We start from the raw sequence: 24,528 nt of genomic DNA, 5'->3' as shown, positions 1-24,528 counted from the left end.
CACTTTAACATCTGTACCCGCTCCATGCAGCACCAGGGGGCAGATCTATTATGCATCACAAATGCGGCAAAGAGAAGAATGTCGCCTCCAGAAACCCAGAGCGTATCTTGTGATGAAATGTTAAAGAAGAGCTCTTTTAAATATTTACTTTGTCCCTCTTCAAAACATGGTGTTGTGTGCAGGAAACAATTGTTTTCTGCACATCAGAGGGGAGAAAGACAGGCCAAATAGAGAGGGAAACCAGAGCTGAGAGATGGAGGGTTATGATACATCTCTGAAGGCATTGTGGGATATTCTACATCCTGTTGAGGCTAAATATAGTAACAACTGCATAAATGTCATGTGATCTAGGCTCTGGACAGTCCAGGTACATGTTTACCAGCTAAAAAGCTTCTATTGCCATTAGCATCAAATAGCTAAAGTGCAATTAAACACATGTCTCTATGCAAATACTTTAAAACATAACACAAAATAGAAATAGAGCCCAACATTCTGGTTCTGGAAGTAAAAATTCCAAGAATTTCTCCATAGGGGAGCTGATTATTAATGATATCTTAAAGACCTTTGAAGACAGACCTACCATGAGCTCAGATGTTGTTAATAGATGGTATATACTTCTGCCGAAGCCAACAGTCCATGTTATTCTAACTATTTTTTTTCTCACCTTTTCTCCCCAATTTGGAATGCCCAATTCCCAATGCGCTCTAAGTCCTCGTGGTGGCGTAGTGACTCATCTCAATCCAAGTGGCGGAGGATAAATCTCAGTTGCCTCCACGTCTGAGTCCGTCAATCCGCGCATCTTATCATGTGGCTTGTTGAGTGCGTTACCGCGGAGACGTAGCGTGTGTGGAGGCTTCACGCTATTCTCCGCGGCATCCATGCACAACTCACCACGCGCCCCACCGAGAGCGAGAACCACATTATAGCGACCACAAGGAGGTTACCCCATGTGACTCTACCCTCCCTAGCAACCGGGCCAATTTGGTTGCTTAGGAGACCTGGCTGGAGTCACTCAGCATGCCCTGGATTTGAACTCACGACTCCAGGGGTGGTAGTCAGCGTCAATACTCGCTGAGATATCCAGGCCCCCGATTTAAATGTTTCTTGAAACAAATATTTAATCAGAAAACACGACTACGCTTGAATGGCTGTCAGTGTTGAAAAATGCTTTTGGTCACCATAGTGTGTAGTTCCAGCATCTACCAGCAATTGCTAATGGTAACTGCTAACCAGCCAATTTCTGAACCCAACAAAAACATGATGAAATTGTACAATTTCTTTGGAGGCTAGAATTCACAAAAATGTATCTATTTAAGAGTGTTTTGAACTTAGTGTTTGAAACCAACATACAAAACCTCTTCAAAGAAAACACACATTTGTGCAGTTAGACGTTTGACTCCAAATCTCATTTTTACTGAGATATACAGTGGTGTGAAAAAGTGTTTGCCCCTTCCTGATTTCTTATTTTTTTGCATGTTTGTCACACTTAAATGTTTCAGATCATCAAACAAGTTTAAATATTAGTCAAAGATAACACAAGTAAACACAAAATGCAGTTTTTAAATGAAGGTTGTTATTATTAAGGGAAAACAAAATCCAAACCTACATGGCCCTGTGTGAAAAAGTGTTTGCCCCACCTGTTAAAACATAACTTAACTGTGGTTTATCACACCTGAGTTCAATTTCTCTAGCCACACCCAGGCCTGATTACTGCCACACCTGTTCTCAATCAAGAAATCACTTAAATAGGACCTGCCTGACAAAGTGAAGTAGACCAAAAGATCTTCAAAAGCTAGACATCATGCCGAGATCCAAAGAAATTTAGGATCAAATGAGAAAGAAAGCAATTGAGATCTGTCAGTCTGGAAAAGGTTATAAAGCCATTTCTAAAGCTTTGGGACTCCAGAGAACCACAGTGAGAGCCATTATCCACAAATGGCGAAAACATGGAACAGTGGTGAACCTTCCCAGGAGTGGCTGGCCGACCAAAATTACCCCAAGAGCGCAGCGACGACTCATCCAAGAGGTCACAAAAGATCCCACAACAACATCCAAAGAACTGCAGGCCTCACTTGCCTCAGTTAAGGTCAGTGTTCATGACTCCACCATAAGAAAGAGACTGGGCAAAAATGGCCTGCATGGCAGAGTTCCAAGACGAAAACCACTGCTGAGCAAAAAGAACATTAAGGCTCATCTCATTTTTGCCAGAAAATGTCTTGATGATCCCCAAGACTTTTGGGAAAATACTCTGTGGACTGACGAGACAAAAGTTGAACTTTTTGGAAGGTGTGTGTCCCATTACATCTGGCATAAAAGTAACACTGCATTTCAGAAAAAGAACATCATACCAACAGTAAAATATGGTGGTGGTAGTGTGATGGTCTGGGGCTGTTTTGCTGCTTCAGGACCTGGAAGACTTGCTGTGATAAATGGAACCATGAATTCTGCTGTCTACCAAAAAATCCTGAAAGAGAATGTCCGGCCATCTGTTTGTGACCTCAAGCTGAAGTGAACTTGGGTTCTGCAGCAGGACAAAGATCCAAAACACACCAGCAAGTCCACCTCTGAATGGCTGAAGAAAAACAAAATGAAGACTTTGGAGTGGCCTAGTCAAAGTCCTGACCTGAATCCTATTGAGATGCTGTGGCATGACCTTAAAAAGGCAGTTCATGCTCGAAAACCCTCGAATGTGGCTGAATTACACCAATTCTGTAAAGATGAGTGGGCCAAAATTCCTCCACAGTGCTGTAAAAGACTCATTGCAAGTTATCGCAAACGTTTGATTGCAGTTGTTGCTGCTAAGGGTGGCTCAACCAGTTATTAGGTTTAGGGGGCAATCACTTTTTCACACAGGGCCATGTAGGTTTAGATTTTGTTTTCCCTTAAGAATAACAACCTTCATTTAAAAACTGCATTTTGTGTTTACTTGTGTTATCTTTGACTAATATTTAAACTTGTTTGATGATCTGAAACATTTAAGTGTGACAAACATGCAAAAAAATAAGAAATCAGGAAGGGGGCAAACACTTTTTCACACCACTGTACATATAGTTTTTGTGAAAACCTCTTGGTGTGACAACGAGCCACAGTCTTTCCTTCCATTCAGAACTTTTGAGATACTATTTAGTATACTTTGGAACACACTTATCCTAATCTTAGGGATGCATTGATATGAAAATTTTGAAATGATACAGATGCAGATTTTAACTAAAGATTATAGGCTGAAACCAATATTTTGCCAAATACCTTATGTCATCACATCACTGTTTCACTCTAGAATTATGCTTTAAGCATTTACAAAGAGGTACAAAACATCTGTTGAACACACGACGGTCGAAAGATAACCAGAAGATAAATAGATAAATAATAATAATAATAATAATAATAAAAAATATGATAAAATGATGATTGATATCAAAACAAAGGTTATTCTGTACTTCGGGGAAAAAAATGCACTTCTGTTTTTGCTGTTCAAAACAACAGAACTCACATTTTACATGTTTGAACAGTATATGATAGAACATTACATATTCATACTATGCATATGATGGAAATGTCAACCACATCATGGAGAAATAAAAAGATTTATCTAAAGAAACAAAACCCCCTTTTAAAATCTGCTTTATACTGGTATAATGGAAAACACCATATGCACCGTTAGAGGGCGCCGCTTGCTCACACAGCACTGACTGAAGCACTGATTGCAGTCTATTTTCAAATGCAGCCTTTTCAGGCACAAGGCCATATTTCGATTTCATTCTTAATTCAGCTAATCAGGCAACATTAATGGATACCATACTGATGTCTCAGAAGTCAAAGTCTGCTGGTTTCAAAGCGTTTTTGATGGTTAAAACTGTCACATCCGTTTATGCCAGTTTTACCGCATAAACGTGAAAATAAGAAAGATTAACATCAGCAGCCTATACATCGGTGCATCCCTCTCCTTCAATCCCTGTAAGGTTGTTTTTAGCATCACAGACATGTGCAAGATGCAGCGAGGAAGAAAACAAAGACTGTAAACATTAGCTCGTCTATCTCTCTGTGTCTCTCTCTCTCTCTCTCTCTCTCGAGTGCATCCGCAGGCAATTTGAGAGTTTGCAGTAATTTGAAAACAGAACAAATTCAACGGCCGAGACGCAAATGAGCCAACACTGGAACCGGCCTTGAATAATTTATGTATTCTTTCTTTCAAATGTCGGCTTCATTTCACCACGAAAGAGATAGAGAGAGAGAGAGAGAGAGAGAGAGAGAGAGAGAGAGAGAGAGAGAGACAGAGAGATTTTCTGTCCTGTTTGCTGATTTTTGTGTTTATATCATTTTTATTTCCTGACATCAGGTGTGAAGACAATCATAGATGGTAATAGATTCCAAACAACATTCACACTCAAAAAACACATGAAGCCAATTCTCTGTGATTTATGGAACACTAGAGAATAAACTAAGATCGGGCTCATTCCAGTGCAGTAAACAGAGGCGAGTTTTCTACATGCTCAGCATTTCTCTCACTTCACCTGTGATGGGTTGCTTACTCTACAGGGAAATTCTTATGCATTGGGCAGGTAGCATTTTAAGGATCTGGCCCAAAAATCATTAGTTTGAACCCTAAAAGTGGCAACCTACGAACTGCACTGTACCTGAGAAAGGCGCTGAACACAAGGTTAATAAAATATTTCATTGCCAAATTAAATCAATATTTCACCCAAAGATAGATTTTCTCATGGCATTCCAAACTTGCATGACTTTCTTTTTTCTTCTATTAAATCACGATTGTGAGTAAATAATGACAGAATTTTCATTTCTGAGTAAATTAACTCTTTAAAGAGGCTTTCTTCTGCATGAACTATCAGTGCACATTATTCCAAAGAAATAAAAGTTTTGCCTTTATAATCATTCAAAATGAAATGACTTGCTCTGCCTTTAACCATCAGAAAAATAGCTATTTAGGCATTGTTTTATGGTACTGTTTTAGGTAATGCAGCCTTTCTTAAGTGATGCTAACTGGTGTTTCTTCAACTTCAACTAAAGTGATAGTTTATTAAAGATTTTTCTTTTGGTTATATGACGGTCTCATTAAAACTAAATTGGAAACTTTTCACCAGGCCTTCATCATTTATTTTTGGTACTTTTCAAATGCCTTTTATGCACAGATTTGATTGTTTTAGACCTTCTAGCCTGAGTTTTCTTCATGATTGGAAAGTGGCCATTTTAGCCAATTATCATGCGTTTCATCACAAATTTTTTTTTTTTTTTTTTTTAAATAACAATGGTCAACATGTCTTCAACACAGAAGCTTTAATTGTACATCTGAATCTGACTAATCACGTTTTGCCTCTGAGAGCCCAAACAGACCTTTAAAGTAAAAAAAAAATCTGCTTGTTTATCCTGCAAACTCACTCGCTGAAGTGCTGTCAGCACGTTAGTATTATAGCGGTTCGCGTTTCCAGCGAGCGGTGCTGCCTTCTTGGTAAACATTGAGTTGACCTTTGGGTCTGGAGTCAGACACTGACCCCGGTGGACGGGAAATCAAACCGTTGTTTTGCCTGGATGCAATGAATGACCTTAAAACAGACGTCTCTCCTACACCAACACCATCTCTGAAGGCCAAACATGTAGAATTTATTAGCGCTACAAAAGTCTAGAGACACTTAAACCGTGTTTGACAAAACATTGTCGAGTTTACGCCAATGAAGATTGGTGAGATTATCAGGGATACCTCTGAGGAACAAAATACTGTAAGTGTTTTTCGTAAATCTCATTTGAAAACATAGCAGCATATTCAAGTACCCAAATGTGGTGCTTATGCATGGAAAAACTGGGTAGAATATCTGGACTCGGAAGTCTGTGATGATTTAGAGAATTCCGAGGCTTGTAAAATCAACGGCCCTGAAAAACGAGAACAATCTCGCAGTTAAAGAAAAAATTGACTTCAATATTAAACCAGTTAAAATGCTTGTTAATATTCCTTTAAAAGGTCGTATCATAGCTTGTTTTATCATTTTATTCTTTTCCCTGACAGTTTTTTTTTTGCATCAAGAACAGTTGATTAAACTTAACAGTATAGAGTTTTATATGACCATTTTCCACCCTCTTTACGAGCCCCACAATAAAATGAGGGCTTATCCAAACTGGCTCATACATATAGTTTACAGATAGTAAATGCTATCTGTTATAATTGTAGTGTCTCTGTCAAGCTGCTTCATATTCTGACTGCTTTGCCAAAAAATCCACTTTTAAATGTGCCACACAATCAAGTTTGCGCCAACTTAAACTGCTTTATGTTGATCGTACTGTGCAGATAATAGCCACATGTTGTTCTGTTGGTTGCATTTTATATACTTGCTATTTGCTTTAAGAACAAAACATGTCCAGTTTTTACCATTCCTGCACACACAAAACACAACAGCAGGACTGGATTGGTAATCTGGCATACCGGGCATTTTCCCGGTGGGCTGATGCACTTTGGGGCTGATCAGGGGTGGACTGGCCATCGGGAGAACCGGGACTAAGCTGAAATGAGCTGCCGCATTATGCAGAAGGGGCCACAAAACGGTGCCGCGATATGCCGAGGGGGGCAGCGATATGCAGAAAAGGACAGCGACAACACCCGCTCAAATTTTGCCCCAGTTTCTATGTAAAATCCCAGGCCAATTTCTCTTTCCAGTCCACCCCTGCACAACAGTGACCCTCAAAATGACTGTAATTAAAGGAAAATATGCAATTAATTATTACCAAGACACGACAAACATGACAACACCAGTGCAAACAAAGTTGTACATCGTAAAAAGAGCAAAAAGGTTTTTAATATGGGATCATCAATTTAAAATGTTCAAATTTTGCCAAATAAGTCCATTTATGACATCTAATAATTCCATTATCATTTAAAGGTATTTTTAAAAGAGATTTTCATCATACTTTCTTTATGGTCTGCAAGCATGTTTACTACAAACACTTAAAGGAACAGTTCACCCAAAAATGAAAATTCTCTCATCATTGACTCTCCCTCATGCCATCCCAGATGTGTTTGACTTTCTTTCTTCTCCAGAACACCAATTAATATTTTTAGAAGAATATTTAAGCCCTGTTGGTCCATACAATGGAAGTGAATGGGGATCAGACCTTTAAAGCTCCAAAAAGCACAAAAATGCAGCATAAAAGTAATCCATAAGACTCCAGTGGATATGATCGCTTTGGGCGAGAAACAGATTAATATGTAAGTCCTTTCCACTATAACTGTTTACTTTCGGTCGCACTGTCCACAACGGGACTCGGTTCCCTCTACCTCGTACGTACTTAATCGCATTGCTTTAGAAGACATTAATTTAACCACTGGAGTCCTATGGATTGCTTTCTGAAGCTTTAAAATGCTAATCACCATTCACTTGCATTGTATGGACCTACAGAACTGAAATATTCTTCTAAAAATCTTCATTTGTATTCTGATGAAGAAAGAAAGTCATATACATCAGGGATGGCATGAGGGTGAGTAAATGATGAGAGAACTTTAATTTTTTTGGGTGAACTGTCCCTTTCACTCAAGGCACAAGCTGAATTATCCATTCAAAGCAGTTCAATAATAGCTTCAAAACTTGTCTAAATAGTGGATTAATCATTTCATAATGGTTAGATTAGTCAATTATCAAAATAATCTTTAGTTTCAACCCTAACAGTGATTAGCTAGTAAAAAAATGAAAATGTCACTTCAAGAAGAAAGAAAGATGATGAGCTCCTGTGTGCTACTGACAGCAGTAATCATCTTCTGAATTGGTGAACCTGGACTCGTGATCACACACATGCAAACAGTGAGTAGAATAGTTAAGTGATTAAATTGGTTAAATTGAACTTTAATTTAGAATACTCCAATTCCTCTGTTCTCGTGGGCATTGAGCTTCATACGTTTAAATTGAGGTTCTTCTTTGAGGTATTTAAAGAAATCAATCTTGAATTAATACCATCACAGAAGCAAAATTATTTTCCAGAATATCTCAGATTCCATACTGTATGAATCTTGCTGAATTTAGCATCGCTTTTTTAACATTGTGAGTGGTGACTGTCAACGCAACAGTCTGTAGGATGGGTAAAAATAAAGATTTCCAGATGCATCACAATCCTCGTTCGGACAATCTAGATTCTTAAATCCCAAGATGGATATTTAACTCTATGCGGCAACCCTCTACAAAGTGAATAAATGACTTGCATATGTGACCACATTTTGCACTATGCGAGTAAGAGTGTCTGTGATTCGCCGCTGGCTCGTAAACTTTCAGATTTCACTAACCAGTGGCTGATAGTGGCGAAGAAATGATTAGAACTGAGATCCTTTCACTGCGTGTTGAGAGTAAAAGTTTGGTTTGACTCGCTCCGTGTAATGTGTGTCCAAAGATGAGATCCACACAATCTGTCAGCTGTTGTTTAAAAACAACAAAAAACAAACATTTAATTCTAATAACACATAGCCAGATGCGCTAAAGAAACACATCCTCTCTTGTTAATATGCGCTCACTGACTGAAGCCAGTCTTAAAGAGACAGTACCAATTTAACACTTATTCTACATATCAATGTAAATACTTGTAAATAGTACAAATTATGCATGTGAACAATAAACATGTAACAACATACAGTATATATATATATATTTTCATCAATGATTTCGTTGATGAGATTAACACTGCCATCCACTTTCATCGTATGGAAAACGGAAGCTCAGACATTCTGCCTTACATCTCGTTTTGTGTTCCACAGAAGAAAGAAAATCAGATTGGTTTGAAACAAAATCAGTTTGAGTGAAAAATGACAATGCTTTCATATTTGTGTGAACTATTCCGTTAATTAAAATGAGAATGCCCCAAACACAGAAAGAGTACAATTGCTAAAACCAATTACCTGAAACACAAACTTTCACGTTTTGTTTGTCACACGTGTCTCACCTGCCTCGAACAATTTGCCATGTGTTTTCTCCTGGTAATTGATGAAGTCTTGCTGACTGTCTTATTCTGGTTTTGAAAGCCTGTGCTCACTTTCTGTGTAAGAAAATATGGTTAAAAAGGCTTCAAGATGGTGAAGCACATGTAAACATTTTAAAGCACGCTTCTCTGTCCCTGGTAAAAAGTTCAAGTCCACCTGCGATAACCTTAAGGATATGTATCTGGGTACTTTTCTTGTTTAATCTGAGCGGTGCGAGTTACGGAGGTCATAACCTTGATTTATCACCATTGTGACTGAACTAAACGTTCCTTTGGTTAGTGAACTGTAAGTCACTTTGGATGGAAAGAAATCTGTTAAAGGGCCAGTAACAGTTCAGAGGTGCGGTCAATTCCATCTACAGCTTGCAGGCCGAGAAGCTTGCCAATTTTTGTGAATTTATGAATTTCATCTTGTGAACTTGCAGCGCTGAAATGTGTTGAACTTTTCCTGCCCTGCATACATCGAGTGCTGCACCTCTTAAATTATAAGGTTAATATCCATTGCTATTGAGGTGTAAATTGAAAGAAGACAATAGAGGGAGAGCAGTGAACTATAATGGAAGTGTTACATGTTTTAAAGCCCTGCATCGTCAAGGAGCACAATACGATGAAGCAGCTAGCCATAAATCACATTTCTTCCTAGTTAAGGGGCGTTCAAACTGAGCAGCATTTTGAAGCAACACTTTAGAAGTCATTTATTTTCAATGAGATTTGGCGATTTGAGGCCAGTCAAGTAAAAAAGCTACTAGAAATCAACAGTGAAGTGACTTTGCAACCTGTAAAGATGTAATCGCTTTCAGTGTGAACACACCTTTAGTCTGACTTTTAGTCCTTATCAGCCAGGACAAGTAACAAGACGTTGTGTTAAATTAATATTTAGAAGGTGCCCTGTATAATTTACAGCATTAGCTGAAAGAGAATTTTTTTCATACATATGAAAAACAGACATATGAACTGAAATACTCAAATGAATCAGAATGGAAATCAGAATTGAATTGAGAGCTTATTCAAATTGAATTAAACCAACATTAAGATTTATTATTTTTTACATTGTGAGATTACTTGCATGTCAATTACCCACATTTAACCCCCTGTGATGATCATTATGAAATTCTCATTACAGCAATGTCAAAAAAGATGTATTAATTTGAAATAGTTGAAAACAATCATCACTGAAAACAATGGGAACATTAAAAGTCAAATGTCTGAATGTATTAATGGAGTAATGATAATTGGGGTGTAAATGTGCTTCAGTGAACATAATGTCACAATGCACAAGATAATAAAGCTGTATTTGTTCTTCCTGAATATCATGCTTCACTCAGAAATATGTCGTATTACAGAATTAAAATGGGTTGTGAACACTGTTTCATGTTCATTTTAAGCAAGAGCAGGTCTTAAGTACTTGAGAAGGTCTTTCATATGAAGTTGATGGAAAGCAGAGCTCTGTGATCCTGTCCTGGAATAATCCATCATTTTTCCCTCTACAGTCCCAGTGATCAATAACACAAAGCTGATCTGGCTCATCGCAGACAATACGAGTAAACAAGACCTAAAACTCCACATGTTCAATCCCTCCAACGCATACTCTCGCCGATATATATGCATCATTCCCAAGCTAAACACGGGACCCATGATTAATGTGAAGCAACAGTTTTCATCTAGAATCAGGAGTTCAGGAATTGGCAATTACTGGTAGACGCTGGAACTACACCCTATGGTGACCAAAAGCATTTTTCAACATTGATAGCCATTCAAGCGTAGTCGTGTTTTCTGATTAAATATTTGTTTCAAGAAACATTTAAATTGGGGGCCTGGGTAGCTCAGCGAGTATTGACGCTGACTACCACCCCTGGAGTCGTGAGTTCAAATCCAGGGCATGCTGAGTGACTCCAGCCAGGTCTCCTAAGCAACCAAATTGGCCTGGTTGCTAGGGAGGGTAGAGTCACATGGGGTAGACTACTTGTGGTTGCTATAATGTGGTTCTCTCTCAGTGGGGCACGTGGTGAGTTGTGCGTGGATGCTGCGGAGAATAGAGTGAAGCCTCCACACGCACTATGTCTCCACAGTAACGTGCTCAACAAGCCACGTGATAAGATGCGCGGATTGATGGTCTCAGATACGTAGGCAACTGAGATTCGTCCTCCACCACCCGGATTGAGGCGAGTCACTACACCACCACGAGGACTTAGAGCGCATTGGGAATTGGCCATTCCAAATTGGGGAGAAAAGGGGAGAAAGAAAAAAATAAACATTTAAATCACAATTATTTCGTTACATTTCAGTGCATCTTTTTCCAGTGACAGATTGTTTTTAAAGGGCAACTAAAAGCATGAAATGGACCTTATTTTCCCTATCTGGGTGATCGTCACATGACAGCCAGTCCCAGAAATGAGAGCCCATGAGCAAAAATGTCATCCTCCAGATCGCTTACTTCTGGTAATCCAGGAGCAGATGCCATTGAAATGAATGGGATTGCTGATGTAAAGCTTACTCCAGGTATTTTAGAGTTTCTTGTCTAGAACCATAAGGGTGATATGAGGGTGACCATAAGGGTAAAGAAAATGTCCTGGTCATTTAACCACAAATCAATCAATCAATCAATCAGTCAGACAAAAAAAAGAAGTGATAAATTATACTTTACATTTACATAAAGAATATGAAGCCAAAATAGGACCATTAATATTTTTTTGCATTGTGAAATTATTTTCAGGACACTTGTGCACATTTTACCCCCCAGTTTTTATTATGATTTACTTGAACTATTCCCATTGTTTCTTTTTTTTATAATAATACATTTTATTACCGCAACACATCATTTTTTTAATGTATTACAGATTAAAAGATGCTGTTATACAATGATTGTTAAAATTTAAATCAGCAAAAAATTAAAGGCATTACCAGGGGAGTCCTACTATGATGTATAAATACTACATATATATACACACGGGTTGCCAAAAGTTTGGAATAATGTACAGATTTTGCTGTTTCGGAAGGAAATTGGTACTTTAATTCACCAAAGTGGCATTCAACTGATCACAAAGTAAAGTCAGGACATTATTGATGTAAAAAACAGCACCATCACTATTTGAAAAAAGTCATTTTTGATCAAATCTAGACAGCAGCCATCACTCCAACACCTTATCCTTGAGTAATCATGATAAATTGATCATTTGGTTCTAGAAAATCACTTGTTGAAAATTTCAACACAGTTGAAAGCTATTTGGTTCGTTAAATGAAGCTTAACATTGTCTTTGTGTTTGTTTTTGAGTTGCCACAGTATGCAATAGACTGGCATGTCTTACGGTCAATATTAGGTCAAAAATGGCCAAAAAGAAACAGCTTTCTCTAGAAACTCATCAGTCAATCATTGTTTTGAGGAATGAAGGCTATACAATGCTTTGAAAGATTTCATACAAAGGTGTACACTACAGTCTTCAAAGACAAAGAACAACTGACTCTAACAAGGACAGAAAGAGATGTGGAAGACCAGATGTACAACTAAACAAGAGGATAAGTACATCAGAGTCTCTAGTTTGAGAAATAGACGCCTCACATGTCCTCAGCTGACAGCTTCATTGAATTCTACCCGCTCAACACCAGTTTCATGTACAACAGTAAAGAGAAGACTGAGGGGTGCAGGCCTTATGGGAAGAATTGCAAAGAAAAAGCCACTTTTGAAACAGAAAAACAAAAAGAAAAGGTTCGAGTGGGCAAAGAAACACAGACATTGGACAACAGATCATTGGAAAAGAGTGTTCTGGATCTTAACCCCATTGAGCTTTTGTGGGATCAGTTAGACTGTAAGGTGTGTGAGAAGTGCCCGACAAGACAGTCACATCTATGGCAAGTGCTACAGGAAGTGTGGGGTGAAATGTCACCTGAGTATCTGGACAAACTGACAGCTGGAATAACAAGGATCTGCAAAGCTGTCATTGCTGCACGTGGAGGATTTTATGATGAGAACTCTTTGAAGTAGTTTAAGAAGTTCTGAACATTTTTCTCAAATTGTAATAGTAATTATTCACGTTATTAATGTCCTGACTATACATTGTGATCAGTTGAATGCCACTTTGGTGAATAAAAGTACCAATTTCTTTCCATAAGAGCAAAATCTGTACATTATTCCAAACTTTTGGCCGCCAGTGTATGTTATATTAATTTCAGAGTAAAATAGGACCATAACATTTTCTTGACAGGTTTCAAGAGAATCACCCATAATTATTCTCAAATAAACACCACTAAATCACACTCCAAATGGGGGGGAAAAAAAACATATTTGTGGCCAAAATATTGAAATATATTGTAAATATATGCAAGGGGTAAGATCATATTTGACATGGTTATTAAGGATTTTTTAATAACTTTGGTTCTGGCAGACTGGACCAATGTTTGAAATATTTGACAGCAGTAATACTTTTGTTTAATATGAAAATGTACATTCATACATGGTTTCTACATTTTAGTTCTAATTATTAAAGATGTATCATAAAAAATGCTGATGTTTCTTAAACGTTCAGTCGATATGCTTTCTTTCAAATTATATCACATTTTATTAAAAACATAAAACATGGGGCTTGGGTATCTCAGCGAGTATTGACGCTGACTATCACCCCTGGAGTCGTGAGTTCGAATCCAGGGCGTGCTGAGTGATTCCAGCCAGGTCTCCTAAGCAACCAAATTGGCCCGGTTGCTAGGGAGGGTAGAGTCACATGGGGTAACCTCCTCACGGTCGCTATAATGTGGTTCGTTCTCGGTGGGGCGTGTGGTGAGTTGTGTGTGGATGCCGTGAAGAATAGCGTGAAGCCTCCACATGCGCTATGTCTCCGCGGTAACACGCTCAACAAGCCACGTGATAAGATGTGCAGATTGATGGTCTCAAACTGAGATTCGTCCTCCACCACCCAGATTGAGGCGAGGCACTATGCCACCACGAGGACTTAGAGAGCATTGGAAATTGGGCATTACAAATTGGGGAGAAAAGGGGAGAAAAAAAATATATATATTTAAAAAAAAGAAAATCAAAAATTCTTTAAAACTGTCATATTGTGAAGAGATGCTGATGAAAACGCCCTGTCTACAACGGGTGCATCTGTTGACGTGACGGCTTGAGGCTGTCTACACCGGACGCGTCGACACAAATGTTCTAAACTGTTTATTTGTTTATCTGTTGGCAGTAGTAGTGCCAGCGAGTGCAGCGTAAAAATGGAACGGGACACCCGTTTACTGTCGGCACGCCGCAACACGTCACAACAGACGCTTCCAGTGTAGAGAGCAACATTGATTATAACGGATTCTATTGCTTTTGACATGACGTCCCACTCACGTCCGGTGTAGAGAGGGTGTTAGAATGTGTCCCACCCAGTTTTCAAATCATTCCATCACCCCTGAATATATGCATACAGTACATATTTCCAAATGTAAAAAAAATCTACTTTTTTTTTTGTAAACTTAGAATATCAAAATATTTTCCAAAATGTACTATAGGGGCAAGAAATCTATTTCAGATATTCAAATACATTTTACACATAAGAGTGTGTGGACCAGAACAAATTTTATGTACTTTTAAAATATATTTTGGTAATTATGATAAAAAAATAAAATAATTAAATAGACAAAAATGGCCAAAAAAACAAAAAAACAAATGAACAATTATATATATATATATATATATATATATATATATATACACACACACACACATACATTTTTTTTATTTTTTTTATTTTTTTCAGATAAATTTGTTTGGCCATTTTTGTCTATTACTATTAGAGTTACTACTATTCTAATTATAAAAGTAATTATATTTATATATTTTATACATTATATATATATATATATATATATATATATATATATATATATATATTATATATATATATATATATATTATATATATATATATATATATTATGTATTAATATATTAATATATTTAATGTATTTAATTACTATATTATATATATATATAATAATTAATATATATATAAACATATATATAATTAATATATAAATATATATATATATATATATATATATATATATATATATATATATATATATATATATATATTACTATTATAATTATTAAATATATATTTTAGCATATGGCAATATATTTTCCTGCTATATGGCTTGATATATTTCCTTGACATTGTTTTTATATATTTTAGAATACCTTAAAAAAACATTTTGTTTTTCAGTATGGATCAGATCCTTTGGAAGAAAAAAGCTCTGAACACTTTTGACTGACTGCGAGGGCTGCGCTTTTCTGGTGCATGTTATAGTTTGCCCATCAACGTATCTCATGCCCATTAGAGAGAGAGAGTGCGAGAGAGCATAACTGTGATCCCGAGTTTCCAGCAGAGAGATAAAAATGAAAGCATCAGGAGCAGAGCATGCTGGGTAGTCTGCAGGACGAAGTGGGATGTTACAGAGATAACAGGGCGTGCGGAGTGATGCTCTGCTGGATATCTAACCAGCTGAAACCAGCCCTGCATCAGATATGAAACTTAACTATTTTACCATTTATACTCAATAATGATCCACAGGAAATCAGTTTCAGTGCCTTTATAAACTATATATATCATGCACATATGATTTTTGGGGCCTTTTTGCCATTTGTATTGGCAGTATGGACAATAAAGAACATAGAAATTGCCTGTGACGAGGAGGAGGGCGTGACTAGGCCGTGATGAAGCACGACCGGCGCTGAATCAGCTGATCAGCGGGAGAGAGAGATAAAGGGTAGCCGGTTCGGGAGAGAAAGAGACGCACGTGGCCGTGTTGCATGTTTATGTTGGTTTTAAGTTGAGTTTGACATTAAAACTTTGTTTACTCTTCAGCCGGTTCCCGCCTTCTCCTTGCCCGTCCTTATGCTGTTACATTGGTGCCGAGACCCGGGAGGGAGGAGGGATGCGCTGTCATGGAGTCCTCGCTGCTGCCATCCTCCAGGGGAGCAGCCGCGGCCATCTGCCTGGGGACGGAAAGGTCGCTGCCGGCCACAGAGAGCTGGAGGAACCGCTGCAATCTGCCGAAGAAGGGGAGGAGTGGTTCTGTTCGCCAGGGGCCGGAGGACTCGCTGCCATCCACCGGGGGAGGAGTGAGCTGGCATCCACCAGAAGGCAGAGAAGCAGTAGAGGACCGGGCGACAGCGCGTCCGTGAGCAGGTTCTTCTCTCTCTCTCTCTCGCTCTCTCTCTCTCTCTCTCTCTCTCTCTCTCTGTCACTCCGCCTTGCTCCGCCTTGGGGGGGGGGGGGGGGCCTGCTGGCGGGCGTGGCTGAGGAGGGTGGCGCTCCCATCATCTTGGGTTTTGCATCGTGCCTGGGTCGGCAGTGGGGGACTATGGTGGGGAGGGGGGCGCACGGCCGGGAGGGGAAATGGAGACGGGCCGGAGGCGCCTGTTTGAGGGAGAGACGCACGTGGCTGCATTGCATGTGTGTCTGCGTTTGTTTATGTTTGTTTTATGTTGAGTTTTGTGTTGGGTTTTGTCATTGAACTATGCGTTGACTGTTTAGCCGGTTCCCGCCTCCTCCTTGCCCTTCCTTCACCCATTCACCCAAACTGAAAATTCTGCCATCATTTACTCACTCTCATGTTGTCCCAAACCTGTATGGTTTTTATTTTATTTTATGGAAAACAAATGCTTGAAAATCTGAAACTGAATGTCTTAAAATCTTCCATTACAAAAAGGAATACTGTGAATGAAAAATTCACTCAAGGAATTACGCAGATCAGGCAATGGCGCAAACGTGGCCACAAACACGTTGTCGAACGCAATTCGCACGTGCAATTCTGAACTTGTGGGGCGATTCTGAGCAATATATAGTGGAAGATGCAGCAGACCACCGTGATCTGACACCTGGATCATCTCTTTAGCATGCCGAAAGTTCACTTGACAACACCACACATCTGTACTTCATCATTTGATGAGTTATTGCTGATATGATCGATAGAAACTTCAAGAAAATAAAAAGGAGCTTGTTGTTAAAACAGGTGCAACATCTCTGTAGTTGCTTCACAAAAGTCGACAGAGCAGAAACATTTAATCTGCAAACTTTTATTTGTGTTGGGTATTTCTTTATTTTGTATGTATGTATTGTTTTCTTTGTTGCATTGCTTTGAGGGTTTATTGATGAAAGTTTATAATATTAATAATAATGTTAGTCAACAACACTATCAATTAGACTGAAATGCGGCATCATGCGAAATTGAGAATTATGGTAAGGTTGATTTTATTTTATTTTTTGTTTACTCTGTCAAGTCTCAAATAAAGAGAAAATTATATTAGTAGTTTTCATTGATAGATTATTTAATTTACTGACTGTATTTACTAACAACAGGCATTACAATATAGTTCTTATTGATTCTCCAGAAATCAATGACCAAAATGACTACATCGTGATATAAGATTTTGGTCATATCGCCAGTACAGTAGCGCTGTGATAGCTTGTTCGTCACACAAATATATTGTATGGCTTTAGATGACTTGGAATATAGCGCAGAAGTCATATGGACTTTTTATGACACATTTAAGGCACTTCTTTGTTATTATTAGAGCCTAACAGCCCCTGATCACCTGATACTTTTACTGTATATAGAAAAACATTCAATATTCTTCAAAACTTCTTATTTTGTGTTCCACAGAAGTAAGTCATATGGGTTTAGAACAACATCAGGATGAGTAAATAATGATATTATATTACTGTGACGAGGAGGAGGGCGTGGCCGTGCCGAGAGGATTCACGCCCGGTGCTGAGTTGCCCAATCAGCGAGTGATAAAAGGAGGAGACGGGGACGCCAGAGAGAGAGAGAGAGAGAGAGAGGAAGAGACATGCTTTTGTTATGTTTCAGTTCAGAGTTTTATGTTGAATTAAAGTCTTTTTGATTGTTAATCCGGTTCCTGCTTCCTCCTTTCCCAATGAACGAGAGTCTTGTCTGCCACAATTATATTATATTATAATATAATGTATTAAATGTTTTACTATCACTTAACTGTACGCATTTAATTGTACATTATCTATGCTGAATATGAATCTTTTAGGAATACATATTTGACTTGTAGTGTCACGATCAGAAAAGTCTCATTTCAGAAAAACTAGATCAAACTAATACAATTTTGTCTCATGGATTGGATTCACTTTTTGGGTATTTCAAACAGTTTTAAAATGAAAAAACAGGGAGAGAGCGAGGGATGTTGCCATTCTTACAAGTTTTCGGCTGAAAAGTGAAAACCAATTCCAGTCTAATCAGGATTAACTGTCTCTAAAGTGCTTTTAAAACTTGTGGAAAATTGATAACTTTCATACAACAAAGAGAATTACTATGATCCTGGCCAAGCGTGGAATTACTGTGGAGAGAGATCAGAGAGAGACATCATAGAAATATGAAATTGGAAAGATGAAATAAAAACAGAAGAAGATCTGAAGATGCAAATCACAGTTTAATGTATTTTATGAATTTAATCGGGGATTTTGGTGCTTGGGAATCGTCACACCTGATTTGTTTAGTGGGTATTTTTGTCCCTGAGTGCAGAACATCTGAAACATTTCCATCTGAAATTGCATTGTGTATTAAAGTGAGGAACAGACCTCACGTTGTTATGACAACCCGTATTATTAGACTAATTATGAAGCTGAGTACGGCTGAAAGATTCTGTATTACTTGTGTAAAAGCAAAGCATGCAGGATTTGTATTAGTCTGGAAAATATCCACCAAAACAGCTACTGTACATGAAATCTAAACTGACACTATTTACTTACTGTGAACGATTCATCAGTGCACGCCATCTTTCATAAAAGTTTAATAACTTGCTCCGCCTCTGAAACGACTTTGCTGTTTGGATGACATCATCAAGCCCTCTTGTTTTTCATCCACCAGTCACACAGAGACACTTTTCATCATTCAATCAATTCCTATTGGATAAAATAAAGCCCTGTCTTACACTTTGATCATTAAATATTCTGTTTAATATCAGATTATGCAGCAAAAAGCGCTGAAAACCTGACTTTATTTGAAAAATTGCAGGCATTGTGATATTGTAATATTTCAATGTGTGCCTAAAAATGTCTGGGATAAAAAGCTTTCAATAAACCACAAATCAGTGTTCTTATGGTTTAATTAAACTGGAGAACCGAGCTGTGTCATTAATCAAAGTAATTAATTAGTGGAATATCCTCGTTTCTCAGTGTTTCATTCTAATAAAGCTTACTGTGTAAGCAGAAATAGTCCAAATCATTTTCGATAAAAACATGAGACTGAGGCTGGCGGGACGAAAGGACACAATTACGTCCAATTATTCAGTGAATGAATGTCCACCGATTCAGCACCATTAAGGCTGAAAATATGGAACTACAGTAAATCATCATTAGAGGAGAGATGCCATGTTTACATCTGTTTTTGTTCATGTTTTGATTCCATGTCTTATTTTGAAAGTTTAGTTGCCATGCTTCCTGTTCCTCTCATGTGATTTCCTGTTCCCACCATGTTTCATGTGTTTTGTTCTTATTGGTTCCTTTGTTTATTAGTCATGTCTTGTTATTGGTTCACGTCTTGTTATCAGTCTTGTATTTTCATTGGTGGTCTTGTTAACTTGTGTCAGGTATTTATAGCCCTCATGTTTGTCTTTGTTGAGTATTATGATTGTGTTATCCGGAAATGTTGTCCTTGATTCTTGTTCTTTGTGTTCTTATAGTCAAGTCTAGGCTCTGTTGTTTTGTTGGTGTTTTGGATTCACGTTTTTGGATTTATTGCACTTTCTTAAATAAAACTGCACTTGGGTTCTCACTTCATCATCTTCTCATCGTTGCTGGTTCCTGTCCTGCCTACATGTTACAAGAGAAAACGTGCTTAATATGAAATCTGCATACCTGACATCTCACCTGTGTGATAAACAGTTGGCCACTAGTTTACAGTTTATGAATGCTGCTTAGCTTTCACTGTATGCTAAAATATTACATGAAAAAAGAATGCAAGATACTTTATAAGCACTGTACCATTTCTCAAAAGCTGAACTTCTTATTGAATTTTCTGCCTTATTATTTTCTTGCATTTGTTTTGTCCGTGAATTCATCGTTAGTGAGCATTACGAGCTAAATGCACTCTCTAAATAACAACCTTGTGTTCGTTGCTGCTATAGTCTGCACAGAACAAGCAAACAAGTAGGCTATAGGCCCTGAAACGCATGAAAATACATTATTTATCAAGGGTTTTGCTGCTCGTTAATTAACGCTGTTGTCTGGTATTTTCTGTAGGTGTGAAATCAGGTATAGCGTTAATGAGACTGTGTGTGTGTTTATCATCAGAGCAGTGGATGATTCACAAATAACAGTCCACAGCATATTTTTCTTTCTTTCTTTTGCCTCATCTGAAAAATGCAGCATCATTAGTTCCTGTCTGTTGATACTTGTGAACAATGGTGTGAATGTAATTGTTTACTATTCTGGAACATTTTAAAGGTTGCACACATTGATTTCTTTTGTTTTTATATGGAGCTAATGATATTTCTGATCCCGTAACCCTAAAATGAACCATCACACAAATGTTTCTGCTCTTTACTTTATTTAGGATGTTTATTAAGCTGTTTACCTCGAGGGGACCACGGCTGATCAGATTTGATCGAACTGCCAAAAGTGAAGACATTTTATGCACAAAAATTGAATCAAAAACGGAAAATAAAAGTTTTGATTAGGCTTGAAGTAAAATGAGCTGTGACTTCAATCTAAGTTCTTAATTTGATGAAGAAACTACCTCTACGTCAGCCCATCAAACCCAAAAGAATCCGAGTTATGGGGCTATTGTTTGAGATTTCTGCGAGGATTTTGAGGCCGTTATTGCCCACATGCATTCCTGCCCTGATTTCATGCCTCACTGCAGCATGAATAAATATGGAAACTCATCTTAAGATATGGCAGATTCCATACATCGTGTGCAAGCGGATATATATGTGAACATATCAAAGGCAGGACTCTTTCCCCTGTTAGGCGATCACTAATTTGGAAATATTCCCAGCAGTGTGATATCGAGCTAGAGGGCTTTCTGACATGAAATCTCCCTCTTTATCGATAGATAATGTTGCATGCATGAAATCTTATTGTAGTCATGGCTTAAAAAACCCTGTAAGCACTTCATATACTCTTCCAAACAAAGAAATAAAAAAAAGCACTACAATGAAGCCATGTTCGATAAATTGGAAGATAATCTTGCACAAAAACCAGGTCTTTGGTTTATTCTACACTGATATCATCTATGTAATTCCATTTTCTACATGGATACAATGCAATAATTTCCTGTTCTACCATACTAATCATTTTATTGCAGTTTTCATAATGATGGTGTAATGAGAGTTATGGAGTGCACAGATGGCGTGGGTTTGGTTGTAGCTCCTTTAGCTAAAGGCACTGACTCAATAAAGATACATGCTGCAGCATTTGAATATTAACATATTGCAAGTTAGGATTAAAATGAGGCGTAGGATTACAGCTACATATATGGTCAGGGAAATACTGTATTTACGTATAAGATAACACTGGTACATTATACGGACAGACGGATTGTTTGTGTTAAAGGAATAGATCACCCAAAAAAGGAAATTCTCTCATCATCTTCTCACCCTCATGCCATCCTAGATGTGTTTGACTTACTTTCTTCAGCAGAACACAAACAAAGATTTTAAGAAGAACATTTCAGCTCTGTAGGCCCATACAATGCAAGTGAATGGTGACCAGACCTTTGTAGCTCCAAAAAGCACATAAAGGAAACAAAGTAATCCATAAAACTCCAGTGGTTTAATCCATGTCTTCAGAACTGATATGATAGGTGTGGGTGAGAAACAGATCAAAATGTAAGTCTTTTTTTTTTTTACTATAAATCTCCACTTTCACTTTTACATCTGAAAGTGAAAGTTAAAGTGGAGATTTATAGTAATATGCTGTCTTTTGATACAAAATAAATCTCCCTGTCAAAATAATGTTCTCCTCAGTAAGATGTACAGTAAAAATCAACAATGTCAAGATGCCAAACACCAATAAGTTTCTTGTCATATTATCAATGAACATCTTAAACCAAACCATAGTCACCTAAATAGATTTATACCCACAACCCACCCTGTTGTCATGGCAATAATCTCCAACTCGTCTTCATTCATTATTAATACCAATACACCAACAGTACAAGAGAAGCCTGCAAATAATTATATTCTGACAGTAATTAGAAATAATAATAATAATAATAAACTATTTATATTTAAAAAATATTTATATATATTTTAAAATAAGTTGTTTTTCATGATTTGCAGCCAGTAGGTGCTATTTGAAATATGTAGGTGTTTGGAAATACTCAGGGGAGAGCAGATGGCGCTCTGTTTATCATAAAAACAGTATCTGTCAATCCATAGGATGTCAAGTCAACCAATGAGTGACACTTCACTTTCAAACCAGTGAGTTTCAAACTGATGCAATGGCTATTATGCGACACTGAATCTCGACTAGGTAATTTAATCTAATTTCCACCATGCTAAACAATATAATTCTAACATGTCATTTTCTCTATTGCAAATTGGTTTTAAATGGTTTCAAGGATTTAAGACTTTGCAAAATTGCAGAAGTGTTCATGCACTCTTAGCACTGCAGTCAAATATTTCAGATTAATGAGGTATAGTTTACAGTTATTGAGAAAGTCTGAGTTTATGACCCCCCTCCATCAGGGGGCGCTGCACGACATCCTCTTTCTGTATGGCATGCTTCTACAATGCTCTAATAGTAAGCCCTTTTTTGGTGATAAGAAAGTACATACTTTTAAGTACTGTATGTAGTATGTCATTATGCCAGTATATAATCATAAAATTGCATTTCGATGCCTTTGTCGCACATGGTTTGCATTTGCATGCAAGTTCATTACCTTAATAGGGAGCCCCATAAGAGGGCAGGGAGGGAATTTATTGTGTGAAATAGATTTGTGATCCCTTGCAATCCCTTTCTCTATTAGCTTTACTAAAGTAACACTATGGTTAGTTTTAAACCCTGGTTCTATCCACAAAAAATGGTCACACTGTTACTGCAGGTTTACTATAGTAGAACCATGGTTAATTTAAGTAAGGGCGTGTTTTTTTGTGGAAACCATAGTTTTAAAAACCATACAAAAAACATACTTAAGAATATTACATATTACAATATTACATTATTTTGGTTTTCCTGTGATTTCACTACAAATTCCATGGTTAAAATATTGTCACTATAGTAAAACTATGGTTAATTTTCATAAGGGATGAAAAAATGCATTACGAGGAAACGTAACATTTATTACGAAATAGAAAAAATGTATTGCGAGGGAACAAAACTTTTTGTTAGGGAACAAAACTTTGTTAGGGAACACAAAACAATTGCGAGGAAACACAATATGTATTATGAAATAATTAAAATGTACTGCCGGGGAAAGAAAACGTTTTTGTTAGGGAACACAAAACAATTGTGAGGGAACAAATCTTTTTGTGAGGGAACAAAACATGCATTGCGATGGAAAGAAAAACTTTAAGATAACGAAAAATGTGTTGCAAGGAACAAAAATTTGTTAGGGAACGAAAAATTTACTGCGAAGAAACACTAAATTTACTGTATGGGAACAAAACTTTTTGTTAGGGAACGAAAAATGTATTATGAAAGAATAAAAAATTTATTGTGAGGGAAAGAAAAAGTTTTTTTAAGGGAACGAGAAATGTATTGCGAGGAACAAAACTTTTTGTTAAGGAACACAAAACAATTGTGAGGGAACGCAAAATGTATTACGAAAGAATGAAAAATGTATTGCGAGGGAACAACATTTTTTGTGAGGGAACACAAAACAATTGCGAGGGAACAAAATGTATTACAAAAGAATGAAAAATGTATTGCGAAGGAACAAAAATTTGTTAGGGAACGAAAAATTTACTGCAAAGAAATGCTACATTTACTGTAAGGGAACAAAACCTTTTGTTAGGGAATACAAATCTATTGCGAGGGAACGCAAAACTTTCCGTGAGGAAGCACAAAACTTATTGTCAGGAAACAAATCTATTGCGAGGGAACTCAAAACTATTACAGAAATACATTTCAAACTTGTCCTCTGAAGGGTACCTGAAGTAAACCTGAAATCAAAGTATTTTTCCCTATTTGCTGTCTTAACCTCGTCATTATTCCAAAGAATAAAAATGTTACATTTCTCGCCCAACTTTTGTTCTAGTTGAATATTCTTGTTCAGAGGTTACTGGCATTTCATGTTGACTTTAAAACTCATTATCCCTTAACTTTACTTCTTTATTCTTAAACAATAGAAAGAACGTATAGACATGAATTAATTAATTAATATAGTGATTAGAAATTTTACTGTCATCAAACACAAAGCTTCACATGGATTCCTTTGGGCATTGCGAGCGTTGCCATAGAAACCCATAATTCTCAGTAAAAGGATGAGAAAACAGCATTAGCTTACATTTGCAGGTTTAGTCTTTAATGTAGCTGCCTGACTAACTGTGTATCACCATTTCCTGCTCCAGAAAGGAAGTAACGGCAGACGCCGTGTTTAGTTGACTAACACA

The 24,528-nt window shown here is 37.4% G+C and overlaps 1 protein-coding gene across 1 annotated transcript in view; it reads right to left on the bottom strand.

Moving 5' to 3' along the window:
* Window positions 1–24,528, bottom strand: part of LOC127429925 (leucine-rich repeat and fibronectin type III domain-containing protein 1-like) — a 165,591-nt gene that overhangs the window by 72,364 nt on the left and 68,699 nt on the right. The gene's annotated exons all lie outside the window — the stretch shown is intronic.

Source organism: Myxocyprinus asiaticus, chromosome 39, assembly GCF_019703515.2.
Source record: "Myxocyprinus asiaticus isolate MX2 ecotype Aquarium Trade chromosome 39, UBuf_Myxa_2, whole genome shotgun sequence".
Lineage (NCBI taxonomy): Eukaryota > Metazoa > Chordata > Actinopteri > Cypriniformes > Catostomidae > Myxocyprinus > Myxocyprinus asiaticus.
The sequence above is the reverse complement of the archived record's forward strand: the minus strand, read 5'-3'. Positions and strand labels throughout refer to the sequence as shown.